Source organism: Wyeomyia smithii, chromosome 2, assembly GCF_029784165.1.
Source record: "Wyeomyia smithii strain HCP4-BCI-WySm-NY-G18 chromosome 2, ASM2978416v1, whole genome shotgun sequence".
NCBI classification, from domain to species: Eukaryota; Metazoa; Arthropoda; class Insecta; order Diptera; family Culicidae; genus Wyeomyia; species Wyeomyia smithii.
Genome location: NC_073695.1, coordinates 174,401,306 through 174,426,244, shown reverse-complemented (window position 1 = coordinate 174,426,244; position 24,939 = coordinate 174,401,306). Strand labels below are relative to the sequence as shown.

Below are 24,939 nucleotides of genomic sequence, written 5' to 3'. Positions count from 1 at the left end.
ACATAGGGATGTGAAATGAAAATCTAAAACCGAAAAAAGTGAAAAATATGTCCAATTCCAAATGCTAATAAATCGGTTAGTATTCGATGGATTTCCTTCGTTCTTGCAGCAATAGATTGAAAAATCTTCTAAGATTCTTCCCAAAATAAGATAATTGTAATTTTATTATTCACACTATTGTACTATTGAAAATAGTCAAGCCTTGTCAAAACGAAAAATTCGACCTCTGATTGGTCGTTATATGCTTGCTTCCCAAGCACGGTCGACAGGATCATATACCTTGCAATTGAAAACATGCTATTAGGCCTATATAAGAGCCTGTTTCAGCCGGAGCCGCTCATATTATTCGTCTCACGCTTGGTGTGTACAGACGTGTTTGTTACAACAACTGAAAGTTTTAGTTTACCTATCGCATTCGTTTATTTTACCTATCGCATTCGTTATACAACAGTACGTTGTCGTGTCCCAACGAAATGGGAAAAACGGGTTCCAGTAAGGAGCAAAACAATAAGCGTCCTCGTGACCCTGCTGAAAAGGATGATGGAATCGCCAAGAAGATACTAGCAGCTAACAAGTTTGCATCGCTGGCTGACCAAACTACCGAGAAAACGGAAAAGAAGGAGAAAATGCCGCCTTTCTACGTAAAAGGTTTCCCGCCTGGACTAAGGCAACACTTCAATGAACTTATCAGCAAAGGGCTGATAGCTACCCTGAGGCTATGCACGGACGGCTACAAAATCGTCGTTCCATCCACCCCACATTACAAGGCAGTAGAGGCTTACCTGAAGCAAAAAAAAGCGGAGTATTTTACTCACGATATTGCAGCTACAAAACCATTCAAAGTTGTACTGCGTGGTTTACCGGAATTGGAACTGGACGAGTTAAAAACGGAACTTGTCGCTTGCGGCCTAGAAGTGGAAGCAGTATACAAAATGATAAGACACAACAAAGCCATCAAGTATCGTGATCAGTTATACCTGATCCACCTGACCAGGGGTTCAACTACACTGAGCACAGTGAAAACAATCATCGCCCTATTCAACATCATCGTGCAATGGGAGCGATACAAACTGATTCATCGCGATGTCACGCAGTGTTCCAATTGCTTGAACTATGGACATGGCACAAAGAATTGCCACATCAAGAGTCGCTGCATGAAATGTGCAGGTCCGCATCGAACAGTGGATTGTCTTGTTGAGGAAGCCGAACAAATCAAGTGTCTCAGCTGTGACAAAGAGCATGCTACGAACAGCCGTTCCTGTCCAAAACGAGCAGAATTTATCAAAATTCGAAGTGAAATTGCCAATCGCCAGCGACCGTCGAATAGAAAAAGTGTAAAACCTAGCGTTACACCAACCCCGCCAGCGACTTCAAGTACGTTGCCGTTTCCACCTCCTCCAACTGGTGGTGTTCCTAGCCGGGACCCCCCCGGATTTTTGAGTTATGCACAGGCTGCCATCATGCCCCCAGCAAATAGCAATTTGTACTCGATGGAACAGCTACGCTGTTTCTTAAACTCGATCAGCAAACAAAGGCTTGTCGCACCAACCAGGAACAGATTGCGGTCATGATGACTTTTTACTACCGTCATGGATCCATTCTTTCGAATCCTTAACTGGAATGCCCGCTCTGTGGCCAACAAGAAGTTAGAACTTCTACATTTTCTGAACACACACCACATCGATGTCGCTGCAATAACCGAAACACATTTGAAGCCGAACATAAACTTCTGCCAGCCGGAACACTCGGTAGTCAGACTGGACCGCACAACCTCAGCTGGGGGCGGGGTTGCAATCGCCATAAGGAGAGGACTACCATACAAATCACTACCGAGTTTCAACACAACCTTTGTCGAAGCTGTAGGAATCGAAATTACCACCACTGATGGACCACTCACATTTATTGCGGTCTATTGTCCGAAGCAGTCTCGACGGGCAAATGGAACCACGGTGAAATTGAAGAACGACATCCAAAAGCTGTCTAGAAGAGGAGGCAATTTCGTCATCACAGGTGATCTCAATGCGCGCCACTCCGCTTGGGGTGACTCCAGGTGCAACTCAAATGGTAACATCATCGTAGAAGATTCCGAAGCTGGATATTACTATCCCGCTCATCCGGAATTGCCAACTTACATCTCTCCTGGTGGTGTAGGCTCTAAGCTTGACATTTTTCTGACCAACATCACCGATCGATTTTCGATTCCGAAAACCATAACAGAGCTCTCCTCGGATCATCTTCCGGTCATCGCTGAGATTGGTGCTAACGTAGAGCGGCGTCAAGTTCAACAAAGAAGAAATTACCATCGTGCAAATTGGGTTCAGCTGCAGCGGTATGTTGAAAACCATCTTGATGCGGACATCACTTTGAACAGCACTGGAGACATCGATCGTACTCTACAGTCCATGATAGACGTCATCCAGGAAGCAGAGTGCCGCTACATCCCATCTGTTCCAGTGACACGTAAGTTTGCGCAAATCGACGATAACACCAAGCGCATAATTTCCTTGCGAAACTCGCTGAGAAGGCAATATCAACGTACCCGCAACCCTAGACACCGATTCTACGCTAGACAGCTGACAAAAATCGTTCAAGAACGTCTGGAGAAAGTGAAAAACAGACAGTTTGCAACCGAATTACGTAATTTTCCCAACTGTTACGGCCATTTTGGCGTGTGGCTAAAGTGTTGAAGAACAAACCAAAACCCATTCCGCCATTAATAGTGAATAGTGAAACTTTGCTAACTTCCCGCGAAAAGGCTTGTGCTATCTCTCAGCATTTTGCCGCTTCCCACAATCTTGGTCGTGAATCGTGGAATCGAACCAGCTGTCAGTGAATCGATAGTAATTCTGGCCCGCACACCGAATATCTTACCACCTGATCAGCGGATAACAGTGGACGAGGTACAAAACAACATTAAATTCTCTCGGAACATGAAGGCTCCCGGATTTGACGGAGTGTTCAACCTTGTGCTCAAAAATCTTGGACCAACAGCCTTGTCTGTGGTGGAAAAAGTGTTCAACCGATGCCTTGAATTGGCGTACTTTCCAACAAAGTGGAAACTGGCGAAAGTGATTCCCATTTTGAAACCAGGAAAGGATCCCACATGTCCCAAAAGCTACCGTCCCATCAGTCTGCTTTCTGCCCTCAGCAAGGTATTCGAACGATGCATCTACAGCCGTATTCTGTGCCACGCAGAAGTGAACAACATATTCCTGGACAAACAGTTCGGTTTTCGCAGAGGCCATTCAACAACATATCAACTGCAGAGAGTAACAAAACTCATCAATCGGAACAAGGAGCTATCTGAAACAACTGCCATGGCCTGCCTGGACATAGAAAAAGCATTCGACAACGTGTGGCACGACGGGCTTATCTACAAGCTACAGCGCTACAACTATCCCGTTTATCTAGTGAAGATTGTGCAAAACTATCTTACGCTGCGCTAATCTCAGGTCTGTGTGCTGGGTGGCCTGTCTGACCCATACGACGTAGGAGCTGGTGTTCCACAGGGCAGCATCCTTGGTCCTGTTCTGTACAACTTATTCACATCAGATATTCCGGACCTACCCAATGGAGGCATCCTGTCGCTGTTTGCTGATGATACCGCCATTATGTACGAGGGCAGACAGATCAACCAAATAGTTAAAAAGCTGCAAACTGGGCTTAACGTCTTTGTGAATTACCTCACCTCATGGAAAATTTGTGTGAATGCAGCAAAAACTCAGACCATAGTCTTCCCACATCGGAATAGTCAACGTTTGGTACCGACAACTAAGATTCGGTTGAACAATGTGGATATTCCCTGGTCGTCAAATGTTCACTACCTTGGTTTGACCTATGATCATAAGCTACTTTATCGCCCCCACATTGAACAAACAGTAACGAAAAGCTTAGTGCTAATGAAGAAGTTGTACCCGCTAATCAACCGAAAATCGAAATTATCCGTCGTCAATTTGACGGTATACAAACAGGTCATCCTGCCGATGCTTCTATACGCCTCGTCGATCTGGAGAACCTGCGCGAGAACCCACCTGCAAAAGAGTCAACGGATCCAGAACATGTTCCTGAAAATGATTTTGAACGTGCCCTTCGGAACCCGAACATCAGAAGTGCATCAAATAGCTGGTATCGATATGACCGAAAACATAATCTCTGCACACGCTGAAAACACTAAAAACAATGCACTTAACTCTAGTGCGGTGCTCATTCGTGAGCTTTATTTATAAGTAGCTAGGTATATTTATTTAATAATTAAAACTCTAATGTCAAGCATTAAAATGTAAATCATGTACGTAGAAAAGGAAAAAGTAGTAACACTTATAGTACATTAAAAACATCAGAGTTGAAAAGTTGATAAAATTGAATCTCTCTCAATGTTCAAAACACAAATGTATAATGAAAATACCGTAAGAAAAACAAAGAATATTGAATCCAAAAATCCGGAGCCGCTCATAATAGTTCTAGACAGCGACAACAGCAGTCGTCCTTCCTTAGCAGCAGCACTAGCCCTGTGGTTGGTCACCACGTCTCAGGAGCAGCGCGGTTTTTCTCAGCGTGTGTCGCCAGACAGCCATTATTCCCCCCGTGTTGGGGCAGCATGAAGATTGCCATCAGGAAATCCTATTTTGGAAATCAAAATGCCTTTTTGAAGGCAAATAAACAAGTCATTGAAAGTAAATAATTTTTGTCAACGCAAGCAAGTATTCTGTGTTGCATCCTAGCAATTTAAATTTGTCGCACCCGTCTAATTTACTGAATGTGAAATAGCTTCCACAGTGCATGTTGTCCGTGTATCTTAATTCCCCCGATGTTAGGGCAGCTCAAAGGTTATAATTAGCAACCGATTTTGAAACGCAAAATGCTTTTTTCAAGGCAAATAAAAAAATAATTGAAGGTTAATAATTTTCTGGCATCAACACAAGCAGACATTCTGTGCGGGATGCAATCAAATTCTGTTGTAGTTGTCTAATTTTTACTTTATTTAGTAAACTCCCCACTGTAGGGGCAGCGCAAAGGCTGCGATCAGCATAACCGACATTGAATAATAAATTGCCCTGTTAGAACGCATTCACAAAAGCAGTTAGTTCGACTATGCAGAGCTAATATGAAGTCGATGCAATCAATCAGCATAAACAGAATTTCGTCGTCTTCCAGCTGCCAGGTTGCAACATGATGCAACACGCAACAGCGAGCAAACGAAATCGCTTGATGTTACAAACCGCAATAAGATACGGGTTAAAACCGTTGCGTGTGTGAGAGCACCATCGGTGTTTATTCGCTGGATACACTATCTACTGTCTACTGAACGCAATAATCTGCTTACATGCGACACGGGGACGGGAACATTTGCACAACACGACACAAAACATGTTATTTTGTTGCTTCAATGAGAGTGCTATCGGTCCGGCTCGACAAGAAATCATTTTTGTGCATCCGTGCTACAAAACTGAGGAAAAACTTTAGAAACTGAAAAAAGAGGTGGAGTTTATCAAATGATCGCTCTGAGCCGGAATGAAGTCACACATATTTTTCAAGTTATATCATTCCACGTACGAAAAATAATTCATTCCTATTTTCATCCCTATAAGTCTGTTTCACCCGGAGTCGCTCATAAGAGTTCTAGACAGCGACAACAGCAGTCGTCCTTCCTTAGCAGCAGCACTAGCCCTGTGGTTGGTCACCACGTCTCAGGAGCAGCGCGGTTTTTCTCAGCGTGTGTCGCCAGACAGCCATTATTCCCCCCGTGTTGGGGCAGCATGAAGATTGCCATCAGGAAATCCAATTGTGGAAATTAAAATGCCTTTTTGAAGGCAAATAAACAAGTCATTGAAAGTTAATAATTTTTGTCAACGCAAGCAAGTAGAGCGGGGGCCTAGTGTGGTTGGTAACGTCTCCGCCAACCACGCTCGACGCCTGGGTTCGAATCCCACCGCCGACATAGGTGTCGATGGTTGTGGGGTGGCGTGATCCACTCACAACCAACCCAACTGGTCTAGATTCAATCCTAGCCGACACCGGGAGATTTTCTGAAGCGAAAAATCTCTGGGATCACGCCTTCCATCGCATGAGGAAGTAAAGCCGTTGGCGCCGGTCCGTTAATAAACGGGTCGTGAGTTAGGGTCCTGGGTGTGGAGTCGCCTCCCTGGGCGTCGGTAATTGGCCACAACAGAGGCGGAAATAGACCGACGGAAAATAAGCGAGAATAAAAAAAAAAAAAACGCAAGCAAGTATTCTGTGTTGCATCCTAGCAATTTAAATTTGTCGCACCCGTCTAATTTACTGAATGTGAAATAGCTTCCACAGTGCATGTTGTCCGTGTATCTTAATTCCCCCAATGTTAGGGCAGCTCAAAGGTTGTAATTAGCAACCGATTTTGAACCGAAAAATGCTTTTTTCTAGGCAAATAAAAAAATAATTGAAGGTTAATAATTTTCTGGCATCAACACAAGCAGACATTCTGAGCAGGATGCAATCAAATTCTGTTGTAGTTGTCCAATTTTCACTTTATTTAGTAAACCCCCCACTGTAGGGGCAGCGCAAAGCCAGCGATCAGCATGACCAACTTTAAATAACAAACGGTTAACGTTTATTCACTAAAAATTCATCCAATTCAAAACAGGTTTTTGTCTGAGTACAATAATTTGCACAAAAAGACATTAAAAATTTTACCGCATTATTAGACGCGTTTCTCCAGTCTTGCCTCGTGAACGTGAAGGTTCCCTATCACAGACATAGATTTCGTGCTCCAGCACGTTACAACACGTGGAAATTGTCTTTTTACTAGTGCAACATTTCTTGGAAGTGTTTTACTATTCTCGGGTAAGAGACTACGAGTGCATTTATTGCATTTATTGAGAAATCCATCGGAAGTGTATTCAGTGCTATGTCTAGATATATGAACGCCAAATACAAGCGTGATGCTCGGAAACGCGCGAAGGACCAGCATTGGGGAATTGCATCGAAGAAACCAAGTACCAGTACGGAGGTCAATGTAAAAGCAGCCAGAGGTAACACGTGTCCAACCTCTGGTTGGGACGCTGGAGAAGGGCCTTCTACTAGAGGTAGGAGAAATCGAACCATTTATTTATTCCGTATTCCTAATTTTCCTTGGATATAATACTGCGAAAATGATGAAATTTATATATTGTCGTGCATGCAATATAAGCATAACTTTTGAACTCACCTAAGGGATGTAATGAAAGGCAAAATAATTCTAACTTTTAATTCTCATCATTTTCGTTGCATAAACAAAGATTTATGAAAGGTACAACAGTTTACTGAAACAAAAGGTCTGAACTGTGCCTTAAAGGTTCCGCACATGATATACCATAAGTCCTCATCTAAATGTCATATCTGCATAAAAAAGCACGAAAAGTTCTGATTGCATTTTTGAAGTAGAATACTTCTCTCAGGAAGTTCGGCTACATAGGGATGTGAAATGAAAATCTAAAATCTAAAAAAGTGAAAAATATGTCCAATTTCAAATGCTAATAAATCGGTTAGTTTTCGATGGATTTCCTTCGTTTTTGCAGCATTCGCTTAGAAAATCTTCTAAGATTTCTACCAAATGCATGAAATTGCAATTGTACTATTGAAAATTCTTAAGCCTTGTCAAAACACAAAATTCGACCTCTGATTGGTCGTTATACGATTGCTTTCTTAAGCGCGGTCGGCAGAATTATGGACCTAGTAAATTGGGAATGCATCATTTGGCCTATATAAGAGCTTCTTCAGATAATAAACAGACATTTCATCGGATATTAAATTGAACAACTGAAATTTTAAGAACACAAATGAATATTTGAAGAGTTAACATTTTCTCGTTTTGCGCTATAATCCAAAGTTAATTATCTTCATCTACATGCATACTCTGACTATTATTACGTGTTTGCGTCGCTTAGTATTTGGCAAGAAATGTGTTGAAATGTATAGCTCTACTTCGCCTTAAAAAGACATGTACATTTCACCACGGTAAGGCGAATCGCATCGCGCCGTCATTCGCGTTCTGCATAACCGTAGCCTTTGTTCCGTTCCCGTTCAATGATGTCGTGTTAAATGTGGTCGTGGCTTTGCATACAACCTTCCTGTGATTTTTGTTATAGAGTATCCATGCATACTTGCACCTCTCAAACGAATGATTTGAAGCCTATTTGTGCTTGAAAATTGGCACGGAATTTCTGATTAATGTTTTTCTTGCTTGAACGTCTGTCTGTGGTTTTAGTTTACATCACGAAATGTGCCGTACCAGAAATTGCATATACTTTTTTTTACTGAGTTCATTGATGATGTGTATATGACCAACTAGCCCCTCATATACTTAATATGACAATGACTTTAAAAGTATGGAAGCAAAGGTGTCGATGGTTGTGGGGTGGCGTGATCCACTCACAACCAACCCAACTGGTCTAGATTCAATCCTAGCCGACACCGGAAGATTTTCTGAAGCGAAAAATCTCTGGGATCACGCCTTCCATCGCATGAGGAAGTAAAGCCGTTGGCGCCGGTCCGTTAATAAACGGGTCGTGAGTTAGGGTCCTGGGTGTGGAGTCGCCTCCCTGGGCGTCGGTAATTGGCCACAACAGAGGCGGAAATAGACCGACGGAAAATAAGCGAGAATAAAAAAAAAAAAACGCAAGCAAGTATTCTGTGTTGCATCCTAGCAATTTAAATTTGTCGCACCCGTCTAATTTACTGAATGTGAAATAGCTTCCACAGTGCATGTTGTCCGTGTATCTTAATTCCCCCAATGTTAGGGCAGCTCAAAGGTTGTAATTAGCAACCGATTTTGAACCGAAAAATGCTTTTTTCTAGGCAAATAAAAAAATAATTGAAGGTTAATAATTTTCTGGCATCAACACAAGCAGACATTCTGAGCAGGATGCAATCAAATTCTGTTGTAGTTGTCCAATTTTCACTTTATTTAGTAAACCCCCCACTGTAGGGGCAGCGCAAAGCCTGCGATCAGCATGACCAACTTTAAATAACAAACGGTTAACGTTTATTCACTAAAAATTCATCCAATTCAAAACAGGTTTTTGTCTGAGTACAATAATTTGCACAAAAAGACATTAAAAATTTTACCGCATTATTAGACGCGTTTCTCCAGTCTTGCCTCGTGAACGTGAAGGTTCCCTATCACAGACATAGATTTCGTGCTCCAGCACGTTACAACACGTGGAAATTGTCTTTTTACTAGTGCAACATTTCTTGGAAGTGTTTTACTATTCTCGGGTAAGAGACTACGAGTGCATTTATTGCATTTATTGAGAAATCCATCGGAAGTGTATTCAGTGCTATGTCTAAATATATGAACGCCAAATACAAGCGTGATGCTCGGAAACGCGCGAAGGACCAGCATTGGGGAATTGCATCGAAGAAACCAAGTACCAGTACGGAGGTCAATGTAAAAGCAGCCAGAGGTAACACGTGTCCAACCTCTGGTTGGGACGCTGGAGAAGGGCCTTCTACTAGAGGTAGGAGAAATCGAACCATTTATTTATTCCGTATTCCTAATTTTCCTTGGATATAATACTGCGAAAATGATGAAATTTATATATTGTCGTGCATGCAATATAAGCATAACTTTTGAACTCACCTAAGGGATGTAATGAAAGGCAAAATAATTCTAACTTTTAATTCTCATCATTTTCGTTGCATAAACAAAGATTTATGAAAGGTACAACAGTTTACTGAAACAAAAGGTCTGAACTGTGCCTTAAAGGTTCCGCACATGATATACCATAAGTCCTCATCTAAATGTCATATCTGCATAAAAAAGCACGAAAAGTTCTGATTGCATTTTTGAAGTAGAATACTTCTCTCAGGAAGTTCGGCTACATAGGGATGTGAAATGAAAATCTAAAATCTAAAAAAGTGAAAAATATGTCCAATTTCAAATGCTAATAAATCGGTTAGTTTTCGATGGATTTCCTTCGTTTTTGCAGCATTCGCTTAGAAAATCTTCTAAGATTTCTACCAAATGCATGAAATTGCAATTGTACTATTGAAAATTCTTAAGCCTTGTCAAAACACAAAATTCGACCTCTGATTGGTCGTTATACGATTGCTTTCTTAAGCGCGGTCGGCAGAATTATGGACCTAGTAAATTGGGAATGCATCATTTGGCCTATATAAGAGCTTCTTCAGATAATAAACAGACATTTCATCGGATATTAAATTGAACAAATGAAATTTTAAGAACACAAATGAATATTTGAAGAGTTAACATTTTCTCGTTTTGCGCTATAATCCAAAGTTAATTATCTTCATCTATATGCATACTCTGACTATTATTACGAGTTTGCGTCGCTTAGTATTTGGCAAGAAATGTGTTGAAATGTATAGCTCTACTTCGCCTTAAAAAGACATGTACATTTCACCACGGTAAGGCGAATCGCATCGCGCCGTCATTCGCGTTTTGCATAACCGTAGCCTTTGTTCCGTTCCCGTTCAATGATGTCGTGTTAAATGTGGTCGTGGCTTTGCATACAACCTTCCTGTGATTTTTGTTATAGAGTATCCATGCATACTTGCACCTCTCAAACGAATGATTTGAAGCCTATTTGTGCTTGAAAATTGGCACGGAATTTCTGATTAATGTTTTTCTTGCTTGAACGTCTGTCTGTGGTTTTAGTTTACATCACGAAATGTACCGTACCAGAAATTGCATATACTTTTTTTACTGAGTTCATTGATGATGTGTATATGACCAACTAGCCCCTCATATACTTAATATGACAATGACTTTAAAAGTATGGAAGCAAAATTGTGGTAAAAGTTGTCTTTACACAACTTAAAATTAATGAAAGGAACTTCTTTACCGATAGCTTAGCTAGCTTCATTTGAACAAATAGTTTTAACTTGGGAACTAGTAGAATTGATGGCCAATTTGGCTCCAACCTGTATTTATTATACATCCTAATTAAAACTGCACTTCGATCTGTCATTTAGTTTTTATGGTTATATGCTACATTGCACCCATATTTCACGATTAAAGATATCCTCATTACCCAACTAGCCCCGCTCTACCCTACTCCAGGGTAAAACAGTACGTTTTTTCGATTTTGTTTTTAAAAAAAAAGTTATAAAATCCTCGACTTCGTACAACAGCTTAATGTTACTTAGACAGCACTAATCTGTAGTGAAACTGAAAAGTGTTACACTCTCCGCAAGCAAAAATAATTTCTATTTGTTTTGGATCGGTTCACTACGAAACCAGCTTCTTTATCGATCCAGTATTAATGAGGCTGCTCCCCGGCAGCAGCAGCCTAAATATATCTAAACCTTCTTAGTACACAATAAGCTTTGACATTTGCAGGGCGTTCTTCGCAAATGGATCAGAAATTCCTACGTCTTTCAATTCGTTTATTTCAAACGTATCGTCGACAATGTTGTTTCACGTATTGAATCGTAAGCAGTGACAGCAATTTGTACTGAGAAATTAAGAACAAAATAAAAAGCGGCTGTGATGTGTTGAATAGTATCCCATCGATGGTGTTCACATCAACCTTGACTTCTCATTTATCGCACGGTTGACATACCTTGTCTCCAGATAGGGTTCGAAGCTGCTCGTTCCTTTCGTTTGACACGCTGCTACGCTGATTCAATGCTAATTTGAATTTTATTTCTGCGCTTTGAGACACCGTTTTCCGTGTGCTATTTTTGATTCGATTTATCACGAAACCGTTGTTTTCGAACGAGAAAGCAGCGATGGCGGTTCGCACCGCACACGCAGTTTTTTTAATATTTTTCTCGAACAGACAAACGATTCTTTTTCGCATTCAATCACAATATTTATCCCGGGTTTGTTTCCACACGGAAATATACTTTATGAGTTTTTCATTCGCTAACTTTATTACCGATTTTTGATCGATGGAAGGTAATTTTTGAACAAAAATTACTGCCATATTCACTTTTCGTACATATTTTTGAGCTGGCTATCCCGGTGTACGGCTGACCACAGAACCTTAAAGCGGAATGCACTAGCGTAAACATTCGGACATTAATAATTTGGCTTACGATGCTTTATATCTTGTTTGGTTGGCTCCGCCTTTTTGTTGTTTTGATTTTAGTTTCTCTCCGACGTTTCGGTTGTTGGCATAGCACTCGTAAACACTTTGGAAGCAGAAAAAAAACCATGTTCACACTGTGGTCAGGGATACCAAAAGGGAAAGATCGAAAAGATTTTCGAAACATTACTGCTGTGTTTTTCATTGTCTGGTGTGCTTGAGAAATATGACAAATATTGTAACTTTGGGTACGAACATTGGAGTAAAATGGATAGGTGAAAATCTGAGGAGTTAAGCAATATATTTTAATACTATGAAACAGTTTGGCAGTTCCACTCATATGAATACAACAATCATGGCGGAGTCTCAAGACATTTACTTAACGGTATTCGGATTTGAACACAATTTTGAAGTATTTTCTTGATCTTAGTTTTTAAATAATGTGTTTCCATAAAAACAAAAGTGAGTTTTTAGTTACGCATTTAAAAGTAAATTCCACAAAACAATTTCAAAATTTTTAGCTATCCACAAAAAAAACATTTAGAAATACTAGACGGTAGCAAGTACTTCATTTTAAACACATTTGTCAACCGTTGAAGTGAATCAAGTGGAAAATTGTTGCATCACCGTTCAAAAACATGTCGGTTATAACACCTGACTGTAGGTGAAGTCATAAACAACGAAAGTCGGCATAAACAACTCACTTTTAGTAGAACAAGTGTTTCAAGGTAAGCGAGTAATAGAGGCAAAAGTAAACATTTCCTGATTGAACCCGATACAAACTAACCCTTCGGGATATGCATCACAAGAGACAGAAAGGTCTGGAAGGCTTCTCTCAGCTTGCTTATCTCTGTAACCTAACAACCTAACAAAGGTAGAAATTTTCCGATTGTTTTGACGGAGGAAAAAAACATAATAGATGTGAATGAATCCCAGTGGATGCACGCATGACCGGAAACTAGACAAAACACGGCAGAGTTAATCCGTCGCTTCACTGAAGCGGCAGTGTATCCCAAGGTTGGAGTAACGTCTCTTGTTTACTGTCCATCTATAGGGAGAAACACGATCACCTTAGCAGCTTGCATAACAACAAAAGATGTGTTTACACTGAATTGGGATAACAAAGTTTTTGTGTACCACTTATTCAACCCTCATGTTGAAGGGTAATGGTGAAGTAAATAAACAACTGTTGAAAATCGTTATGACCAATTTAAAGATGTATCCAATGGCAATTAAAACAGAAAATGTATTATTGTTATTAGTCTTATAATTAGCCGTATATCAGTCACACTAATGTTGATTGTTGTATTTGTGTGTCGACCGTTAGTCAAATCTGCGAGTGCGAGCAATCAAAAACCGCCACAATTTTTCGCTCTCATTTATACCAAGTATAATTTTATGGGAGCTTGCTTTTGCTTACTTTGTTCTGAAAGTTAATATCTTTCGAATAAGCAAAATTAGATAATTATGCACAAATGTTGTACAGAGCACAGATTGTCACCGACAAATTTGCGCTAATGAAAGGTGTGAGTACTCGTACTCATACATAGAGCCACTCGAGGATAACTCGAGTGAACCGAAAGTGGGACAAAAACCCAGCCCTCTTTTGGATAAAGGTAGGTATAATGAACGCGTTCGAGCATGAGAAAAAGGTTTGGCACCGGATGTGGCCAAAAAAACTGCCTGCAAAGCTATCAAACGCAGACAAAAACGAACGAATCAAACAGCAGAATAAGGCCTAGATGCTACACTCCGCTGTCAGAGATTTACGTTCTGTTTTACTGGACACTGGTCGCGCCCCCGCTATAATACTTTGTTAAGTGCATTTACAAACAAGGGATAAACAAATTGAATCAAATCTAGATGAACATTTAAAAAGGTTCTATCTGCTTTCATCGTTTTTTCGAAGCGTCATTTCATTTTGGTGATGGTTTAGCTTTAGTAAATCTCCCAAGCGTGGTTTTCGTTCAGAAGGCTAGAGTGATCCCTCCACTATCAACTTGTGCAAATAACGTGTCATTAAATGTGTTTATTAAGTTTTGGTGATTGAATGAAAGTGATCGATCAAAGCAGATAGGACCTTTTTAAATGTTTCTCTAGAAATATGAAGTATTTATTATGACCACAATATGCCTTGTTGTGAAAATTGGTTTGAATGGTTGCTATTGCAAATACTGAATAAATCCACGCCGTCTAATTACAGATGTTGAGTAAGGAACGGCTCAATCAGTGGCGCCCATTTTATTCAGCCGAAAACACAGCCCTCAAACTTTTGAATTTTGATCGATATTGACAAAAACTCCGACTACCTAGCTGACTTGCGAATATATAAAATACCGTTCGTCATAAAGAAATATTTAAATAAACATCAATCGTAGAAATTAACTGAAGAAAATTTCCTGCAAAACAGATGCTAACTGCTTAAAATAAGGTAAATAAACCTATAGTAGACCATTCGCCAGGTTAACTCAATTTATGCAAAAACTCGAGAGACTTCTATCCGGAAACTTTCAATCACGAGAAATATTTATTGGTTAATTCCGATTCATTCAAAGAAAATTTAATTAATCTTACGAGTGGTCCACTATAAGGAAGGGGTCCACCATAGGTGAATTTACTCTATGAATATTGCCCGTGATTCTGATGCAGATTGGCTGGATTAGAAGGTTAGTTAACCTTTAGTGGACCGCTTGGCTTTATTAACTTACTAGCTGGAGGTACGCCTTGCTCGTGTAAAAATTTCTGCTTTTTCTTTAATTTTCTTATATTTATATATTTTTTACTATCATTTCAAATACATCAGGAGCTAAAATGAGACATATAATTGACCGTAAGACGGTGATCTTAAATATACTCCACATTGTTTAATGGATTGTTCCTGTGATTTATTGTTAGTAATAGAGAAAATTCTTACAGGGAATTGAAGCCTCTTGAAATTGAACGGTAGATCTGAAGACACAAGTGGTATCCTGGCATTCAAACTGTTTCACCTTCGCCCTTTCCCGTTAAAATTGTTGCTTCAATTATATTTTTGAGCATCTTTCTAATATATAGCTGTGTTCCGTTGCAGATTAATATTATCGATTAATTCCACTTTCGAAGCTACCAAATTACTAAAGTCTGGTGGAAATTTTATGCAGCTTAAGACACTCTCAGGGAGATACCAACTGTAACTTGCCCGATTTATCCGATTTCCAATAATTTTTTAGCGAAGGTTTTAGCATAGTTATCTCCCAAATGAACTCTCATGTCTGTTTCAAAGTGACCTAAAAATGTTAGTTCAAATATGTTTATAGGTCATGGTATTTTATATCAGCCTATTAAATATATTTAATTTACCTTAGTCACATGCATCTAAAAGAAAGAATATTTCAAACATGCATAGATCTCATCAGTTGGTGTTGATTTTTGAATAATGGGAAGCCTCTGATGGAAATCTCCACAAGTTACTATTTTCTCTGAAATCCTTCAGTTTAGTATCTAGGGCGTCTAGGGCGTCTAGGGCTTTTGTATAAAAAAACAATATCGCACGCTTAGCCTTGGGGCTAATAGCGGTGCGATCAACTAGATTAGTTGAGAGAACTCGTTATCGATATTGTTTTTGGCACATTTTGCATGTGTAGGATAAGTACAACGATACACCGTGCCCCAGTGTTGAGTCGAGAAAATTTCCAGCTCGAAAAGATCCTCGACTCGATCGGGAATCGAACCCGATATCACAACCGTGTGGGAGAGCTAGCCGACCGACATCGCTAACCACAGAACCACGGGGACCACGGGCTTTTATATAAGCCATGGTAATTTCATCCCAAATTATTATTATTATTGTTATTATTATTATTATTATTATTATTATTATTATTAGCTTTCCAGAAAATGTAAGTCACCATGTGGGGTTTAAGAATTGGCGCCGGATATGAATATTTGGATTCTGGACGTCATCCCGAAAATATACATATTGCAGAGCATATTCGTTTTTCGCAAAATTCCAAAACCGGAAATCGCCATCTTGAATTTAAAAAATATCGTTGGACTTATATCTCTGGTTTCTAAAGGTCATTCTGGTTCCGGAAAACCCAATGTTGGGAGGTTTGTAAACATTTTCCACAGTTTTATACAGCTTATACAGCTTCCCAGAAACCAAAAGTCGCCATCTTTGTTTAAGAAAAACATCGGACATCATGTTCCGGTCTCTGGACATCAACTTCTGGCCACGATCGACCGAGGGCATGAAAGCTATCGTACTCATTCAAAAAGTTTCCATAATGCACTAAAAGACCTGACTTTCTTATCAATTAAGACCCCCACCCTCTTTGATAGTTGCCCCTCCCTCTTTTTGACATCATGTTCCGATCTCTGGATATCAATTTCCGGCCTCCAGACATGACCAAAGGCCTGAAAATTTTCGTATTCGTTCAAAAAGTTCCCATAATGCATAAAAAACCTGATTTTCTTACCATTTAGGACCCTCTCCTGCTTCGGGGATTGCCCCTCCCTAATCCCAATATTTCTATGACCACCTCCTTTGTACAAAGAACACTTATGCCAAGTTCGGTTGAAATCGGTTCAGGCATTCGCGAGTCATGCTGGAACATACATACAAACGATGGAAGATTTCTAAATACCTATCTCTCGAGTTTTCGCATAAATTGAGCTGATCTGTCGAGTGGTCCACTATAGGAAAAGGGTATCGATATGCTACGGGGCCCATATAGGAGCAGCGTATTCTGCGTACTAAAGCACAGTACAGTGCCCTAAGCGGTACAACGACCGATGATCAATCGATGTCCATTTGTAAACAAATACAATTCAACATGGACTTAACTATTCGAATAATTTTGAGACCATCAACGAAAAGCAGCTTTTCAGAAAAAATTTGTTGGCACAAGTCGTTGATGAAAATGACGAAAATCAGCTGTCCCAGTATACTCCCTTATAGAACTTCAGACGGGATGTCGAATTTTCTGGAGCGTGCAGAGCTCACCTGGACAAATGCGCTTCTTCCGGTTTAGTGCGAAATTAACCAGTCCAATCGGGGAAGCCCAAATGCCTCAGCTTCTCAATTACGAAGATGTGCGAATTGGTGTGGAATGCAAAGAAAAGTCGTTATATAGCGAGTCCACTTGACTTCGACATTCATTTTCACGAAACAATACGCTGGTGTAGTATAGCAAGTTAGTTGTTGTAGAGCGATGAGGGACAAATCGTTGCTGATAATTCGATATAGTCGATTTCACTGAATATAGCATGACCCCATAAACCAGAAATTCCAGAAGCTTTTCTAGACAGCAAAGAATAGATATTTTGTGGTAATTTCAAACTTTTCGTGTAGTCTCTGGTTTGTAAACAGGTATCATTTTGGTCGTCTTCCATAAAGTCGGAAAATTTTTGACGTAGGACTACGTATTTGTTTTCTATACTAGATTACACTTTGTGAAATTGAAAATGAAACTGGCAAATGTTGCGTCAGATTTCAAACGATTATAGCAAGCAAACGACTTAATGCATCTTAGTCATTTATATGTCGGTGGATAGATAAAATGTGTAACAATTTTTCGATATAACGTTCAACATTGTTGCTTTACTGCTTAATGGTGGAAAAAGGTGAAAAGTTCCAAGGTCAAGCTTTCCCATAATTTCCCTCGTTATTGGCTTGCTTCCCGAGCACAGATAACAACAACATGGACGAAATAAATTCCACTGCCTACATATTTTGACTCAACCAAGTGTTTTGGTTTGTTCCTCTTTCTCCAAGCTGTGTGGCCACGCCCTAATGGCAAAAATCTACGCTGAACTCGATACGAAAGACTGCGTGTAGAAAATTCAGCTTTAGTCTAGTTTGTCACACAATAGCGGGTGGAGTATAGCTGTTAGAGGTACGCGACATTGAGAAACGAGATCTGCATACGAGTCAACTTCCAGGCAGTGCGGAGCATGTTACCTTTATTTTGCATACGGCAGCAACAGTTACCATCGTACGCTGCAGGATATTTTGCTGGCACAGCTACTGGAGGGCACAGCGGAGAGCAAATTTTATGCGCGGCCAACAAATTATTCAATACTACCGGAGGTGGTGCGATCATCAGCTTTCTATAGCACACATTTCGAGTTGAAGATTATGGAATCGGTTCTTTTTAGAACTATAAATACTTGAAGATAAGAGTTATGAGAATTTTCACGACTACTACTATACTGAAAAAAAATCACACGCTCATACCAAATGCTCTTTTTACACATGAACACCAATAATCCAACCCAATCATTTTAACAGGTCGACCCATATCCATTTTAAATGGAATCCACGGCATTTTGACGTGTTTTGGCATTTATCGCGTTTTAGTATTGAAATCTGAGTGTAAAAAGATTGATTTTGGTATGCATGACATGGCAAACCGAAGTGTAAGACACTTGATTTTATACTGTGTAGTGAAACCCAAGTGTATTCCACTTAGATATAAAAAGTTTCATCTATTTGCACAGAAGTAAGTGGAATCCACTTTGCAGTAACGTGTCGATTTTTTATAGTGTAGGGTAAAATTTTCATGTATTCATGCATCGTTAGTATTACAATAACGACCATCAAATATAAACGGTAGTGTTGCCTATGAACAGTTTATCGCAGCATATAATATATACATTTAGTCCTACGTCACCATTTCATGCAACCCCTAGGGCTGTATACTTTGTATTATTTTTTTAATCAGCGATCCATTCAACAACAATGTTACCGGACCAACTAGCGACGAAGCGCACTTTTTGATAAAATAGAAGATAGTGTAGTAGAGAATTAAAATAGTTTTGAGCATGAGCTTGACGACCGCACATTTCGTAATTGCTCTTCCGAAGTTGCACAGGGAACCACGTATATGGCAACTTGGGAATAATCGTTGTTGTCGGAGATCGAGTTTACCTCTGCATCTCCACGACTGCGACGGAAAGGTTTGGTCACCGTGGTAACCCGATCAAAAAGGCAAAACAAAAATGTAACAAAAGCTGTTAGTTTGTTATGAGAAAAACCTTTCAGGCTGTGTTTTGAATTTGATCCCGTTAGGTGTTAAAATAACAGAAATTAGAACAAAAATGATTCCACTAGTATCAAACCCACATCAAACTTTGTTACTAACGTATCAGCTTTCTAACAAAATAAGATAGCATATACCTGCTAATACCTGCTTTAGACTTGTTTCAGAACAAAGTCATTTCAGGATTTGTTATTATAACTCACTCAGATTCAATTTCGTTAACAAACGCATATGGGAAAATATGAAATAGTATCAAAATTTGTTATTTGTGTCTCGTGTTGATAGAATTTTGTATTTTTTTAGTTATGCTCTTCTGATCGGGAAGTGACGAATCGAACAATGTTGCGCGCGAAGTTAACTCATTACTAAGGCAAGCGAAAATATAATTTGGGTAGTTTGGTTTTTTGACCGAACGATTAGACCGAGATCAACCGCGGCGAAAAGACAGGGTTTTGATATCACGTAGCAGGGAATAAAAATGGTTTTGCTTAAAAACAAACACCGTTTTAAGATTTTTTTAAGCAAAAGCGTTCAACTACGTTTTGTATCAAAAGTGTTCTTTTTTAATTATATAGGTAAGTTCAATTTCAAGATACACCAAATTAAGGTATAGGAAATTTTAACTATATGTCCATTAAATATTTCAAATTTTTGAAACATCAATTTAAAATGTCGCAAAAACGGATGTATTCAGAAAGTTAATGTGAGCTTGAGTTATTTTCTGAAATGACCATTAGAGTATGAGCACGAAAAGTGCTCTAAAGCTTAACGTTTAAGAAAAAAAGATATCTGAGATTTCTTCATCCAGTGTAAGCTTCCAATTTTTCGCCCAAAAAGAATGATATGTTCTTTTATTTTTTTCAATAACTTGCTGTTAAATTTTATTTTTTTTGCAGTTAAAAAGTTCTTTTTCTTTAGTGTAATAGTGTAACTTTTCTTACAAAACATTTCAAATTTTCCACATCTCATTTCTGTCAATCTTTCTTTACAACCAGAGGTTTTTTACCAAAAATTCTTCAAACAAAGTGTAAACTGCATACGCCTTTTTAATTTTTTTTTCAAATTACTCAATCCCTATCTATAACAATATAGGTTTCTTCATGCGAGACAAAAGTTTTTAATCCGAATTTTTCAATATCTGGGTATGTTACAGTAGTAATGTATGAGTATAACTTGAATACTTTTGTTGTGATTCAATATGAATATTGTTTTGGTATCTACTTTGAATTTTGCTACTCAATTTTTCATCGCCTCTTATGAACAAAAAGCTTACAAAATAAAGTTTTACTTTTTAAACAATGAATGAAGTTGTTCAATGTACCCTCGCGCACAAAAATGTCTTTCTCGAAATATCTTGAAAGTAAGACTCATGAGAGAAAAATGAACTACGAACTACGCAACGAAATGGCTGTTTGTTTCCAATATCTAAATGAAAAGTGGACGCATGGTCGTTTGTATTTTGCCAGAATGAAAAGTATCCTCTGGTAAAGAGCCTCTGAGTGATATCCGAGTAAATCGAGAAAATTTATTTTATTTTTAAAACTGATAATCCTCATTTGTTTGAATATTTAAATTTCTGAGATCCTTTAGTCCAAATTTGTAGTGTATAAAAATGTATTGAAACATCGTTACGTTACTTATGTTACCGATCGAAACAAAAATTTAAAAAATAAAGAAATTGATCAATTTTTATAATATTTTCCAATTAACTAGCTTCATGTACATTTTCCCGAAATAGTATATATTTAAAACAAGTACTGGTATGTGCTCTAGAAAAACCAATATGGCTACTGGTGAAATTTCTATCCTCTACTTCATGAAATCAAGTCGAGAATTCCATAAGGTACTATGAGATAAATCGGGGTGAAATTGATCACCCTTGAAATCCATACATTCTGTAGTAAAAGGGCTTTTTTCGACAAGTTCATGATAAATGATGATTTCTGAACTAAAAAATATCAATCACAGCTAGTTTGGAAACGAAAATATCAATAATTCTGGTTAAAATCTATTCATTTTGGTTCACGAGCTGCAGTTCGCTAAATTTGCTCTCATTTGATCATCGTTAGATCGGTTTCAATTCGGTTTATTGCAATAGCTCAAAAAGTAGCTCTGAAATTGAAATCTTTGTGGTTTTCTGCGAATTCATCAGTATTACTTTAATGGAATGGAATAGTCATTGTTGAAAATTATATTTTTTAAGCCTTTATCAAACTTTACTCACTTCTCCAAATTAAAAGTAATTAACCCCTAATTGAGATTATTTTAAGCAAATTCAATACTTTTTTTTGTTATTTAGAAACTTGTTTGATCAAATTTGACTGAGTTTTGATTGAGTTAGACGATTTTTTCGAAAATATGTAAAATTGCACAGGGTATGCAAAGATTAATTTTGATAAGTATGTGAATCTTGCAAAAGTTGCCTTTTAGGACACGTAAACATTTCCTAGTGTTGTAAGATCAATATCTTTTAATTAGTATTTTTTATCAAAAATTTTCAGGTGATCAATTTAACCCCATTCCACGGTATATTGAATATTGAATACTTAAGCGATTAAAGTTCGAAGCAAAGCTTAGTCTAGACGTCAACTTTCTGATGTCGGTACTTTTTGAAGTAGAATACTTCTCTCAGGAAGTTCGGCTACATAGGGATGTGAAATGAAAATCTAAAATCTAGAAAAGTGAAAAATATGTCCAATTTCAAATGCTAATAAATCGGTTAGTATTCGATGGATTTCCTTCGTTCTTGCAGCAATAGATTGGAAAATCTTCTAAGATTCTTCCCAAAAAAAGATAATTGTAACTTTATTATTCAAACTATTGTACTATTGAAAATAGTCAAGCCTTGTCAAAACGAAAAATTCGACCTCTGATTGGTCGTTATATGCTTGCTTCCCAAGCACGGTCGACAGTATCATATACCTTGCAAATGAAAACATGCTATTTGGCCTATATAAGAGCCTGTTTCAACCGGAGCCGCTCATAATAGTTCTAGACAGCGACAACAGCAGTCGTCCTTCCTTAGCAGCAGCACTAGCCCTGTGGTTGGTCACCACGTCTCAGGAGCAGCGCGGTTTTTCTCAGCGTGTGTCGCCAGACAGCCATTATTCCCCCCGTGTTGGGCAGCATGAAGATTGCCATCAGGAAATCCAATTTTGGAAATCAAAATGCCTTTTTGAAGGCAAATGAACAAGTCATTGAAAGTAAATAATTTTTGTCAACGCAAGCAAGTATTCTGTGATGCATCCTAGCAATTTAAATTTGTCGCACCCGTCTAATTTACTGAATGTGAAATAGCTTCCACAGTGCATGTTGTCCGTGTATTTTAATTCCCCCAATGTTAGGGCAGCTTAAAGGTTATAATTAGCAGCCGATTTTGAACCGCAAAATGCTTTTTTCAAGGCAAATAAAAAAATAATTGAATGGAAATTGAAGGTTAATAATTTTCTGGCATCAACACAAGCAGACATTCTGTGCGGGATGCAATCAAATTCTGTTGTAGTTGTCTAATTTTTACTTTATTTAGTAAACTCCCCACTGTAGGGGCAGCGCAAAGGCTGCGATCAGCGTAACCGATATTGAATAATAAACTGCCCTGTTAGAACGCATTCACAAAAGCAGTTAGTTCGACTATGCAGAGCTAATATGAAGTCGCTTCAATCAATCAGCATTAACAGAATTTCGTCGTCTCCCAGCCGCCAAGTTGCAACATGATGCAACACGCAACAGCGAGCAAACGAAATCGCTTGCTGTTACAAACCGCAATAAGATACGGGTTAAAACCGTTGCGTGTGTGAGAGCACCATCGGTGTTTATTCGCTGGATACAAAAATCAAATCCGAATTGTGGAATAATTCGTCTAAAGAACATATGGAAATGGTAAACCTGAACTGAAAGGCGTGGCCTATTACGTAGCACCCTTCGGCTATAAACGAGTGTTTCTGGGAAACTAGCTACATTCATTAGTCGGCGGGGGAAATTGAATGGACCGTCCACAACGTTGACTGCAGTAACAGCAGATATCGGCACGCAGCAGTAACTACCATAGCAGCGGATCGCGCCTGTGGCTGCCTTCAAATTAAACAAATCACTTGCCCTGTGGTTGGTCACCACGTCTCTGGCCTCTGCCAGGCTGAACGCTAACGCGAGCGATCGGGCGAGATTTTTGCGGTACTTCAGCCGGCACTTCCTCTAATGAAAAAGTAGGATCATTCTGTTTAGAAGAATATTACTGTCGGTAATATTACAGAGATGCGATTGCATCATATCCGATATGGAATTGAACAATTTTTTTTTTGAGGACAAATAAAACACTTAATTTGAAGAGTTAATAGCTTTGGGTACCACCAGTAGCAGTATGGTAACAGCCTCAGCGGTAGGTGCAGCCAGTACTTCCCTAAAGCCGATGTAATAAGGAAGTAAATGGAAGCGGCACGGCGAAACAGTTCGGGTGTTCTTAGACGCGCGTCATTTGCCAACACTTACTCCAGTAAAGCCGTGTCTAATTTTCAATGTGAAAACACCTTTCTATTGTGTTGGCCGTGCGCATTAGGTCTCTGCCAGGCTAAACGCGATAAGCGGCGCGAACCGATACGCCGGCCGTAGGTTAATTTACAGCCGTAAGTAGAGCTGTGTAAAAGTATTCTACTTCAACCTTGCGGTCGTGGCTTTGCACACAACCCTCCTGTGATTTTTGTTTCTATTTATAAGACACAACCTTTGAAACCGAATACAGAATAACTGGAGACTAGCACTACGCTTACATTGACATTAACAATCGCTACCGAAATTCATACATACTGGAAGACCATCCATTGTGACAAGTTATAAATATATACGGTGCAAATACAAATAACATACAGCATAATAACATTGAAAAATACCATTCGTTTACCTAAGTTAACAACGATATTCTCAATTCAAAACGAGATGATATTTTTCAGTTCTGATTTTTTAATATCAGTTATTATTTTTCAAAATATCTGTACCAGCAATAATCTGTATAATTTTTCGAAGATAATGAAGCAAAATATTTATAAATAATTTACCTTTTAGATGCACTATTTCAAAAATACTATAACAGCACGAAGCAAATCCTATTTTATTCTATTTTTCATTCTTGCTTGCGAAAAGCATCAACTTCTAAAATATAAACCATATTTCCAAATATTTTTTTTTATACTGCAAAGCACACCGCAGCTATCCCAGCACTTTGATTTAACACGAAGGGTCTGTCATAGAATTTCTGGTTGAGGCACACTGCTTTTCACAGCTCCCAGTATAAACAATGGCATCACTGATCGCGCAAAGTAAACACTACAATAAAAAACTGCTTATTTTTCCAGCAAAGCGAGAAAAATCATTCATTCCCATCAACACAGCGCTTCAGATGTTTTAACCCCACGGATTTCCATCTATCAAACCAACTGACAGCTATTCTCACGTATCACTTATGCTTTGATTTTTTCTCGTTCCGACGTTTGCCTGATTCAATTTGTTGATCTTTTCAATTAGAAGCAATATGCCTCCATCACTGGCCATTGCCGTTTAACTTCACTCGCGTGTTGCAAGCTACATTACACTGATGGAAACGATGAAACATTTCATTCACGTCTGGATCAATCAGTCGCATTCAAATTACCAATCCAAGTTCGCGTTTTGCGGGAATGCGAAACCACGTGTAAATTCAAACACTGGTACAGCTGGTAGTTAGCTTTACCGTTTTCGCGAAGACTCCTTACCAGATATGCCCCGCAGGAGCAAGCGGTCTGATTCCGAGCCTACCACAAACGATACTGACTGTCGAGGTTGCTATTTAGCGTTGATTCAGCTGGATCCATGCACAACGGCTGATGAGCTCTGTTTGCCATCTCCCGTTCCGGTCATAGCGATGTGCATTCCCATCTTCG

At 39.0% G+C, this 24,939-nt stretch overlaps 1 protein-coding gene across 2 annotated transcripts in view; it reads right to left on the bottom strand.

Moving 5' to 3' along the window:
• LOC129721307 (neuropeptide CCHamide-1 receptor-like) overlaps positions 1 to 24,878 on the bottom strand; it is a 177,003-nt gene extending 152,125 nt beyond the window's left edge. For both annotated transcript variants that reach the window (XM_055673741.1, XM_055673742.1), the window contains exon 1: positions 24,079 to 24,878. The gene's annotated coding sequence lies outside the window, so the exon portion shown is untranslated. The remainder of the gene's footprint in view (positions 1 to 24,078) is intronic.
• Positions 24,879 to 24,939: the final 61 nt, after the last annotated feature.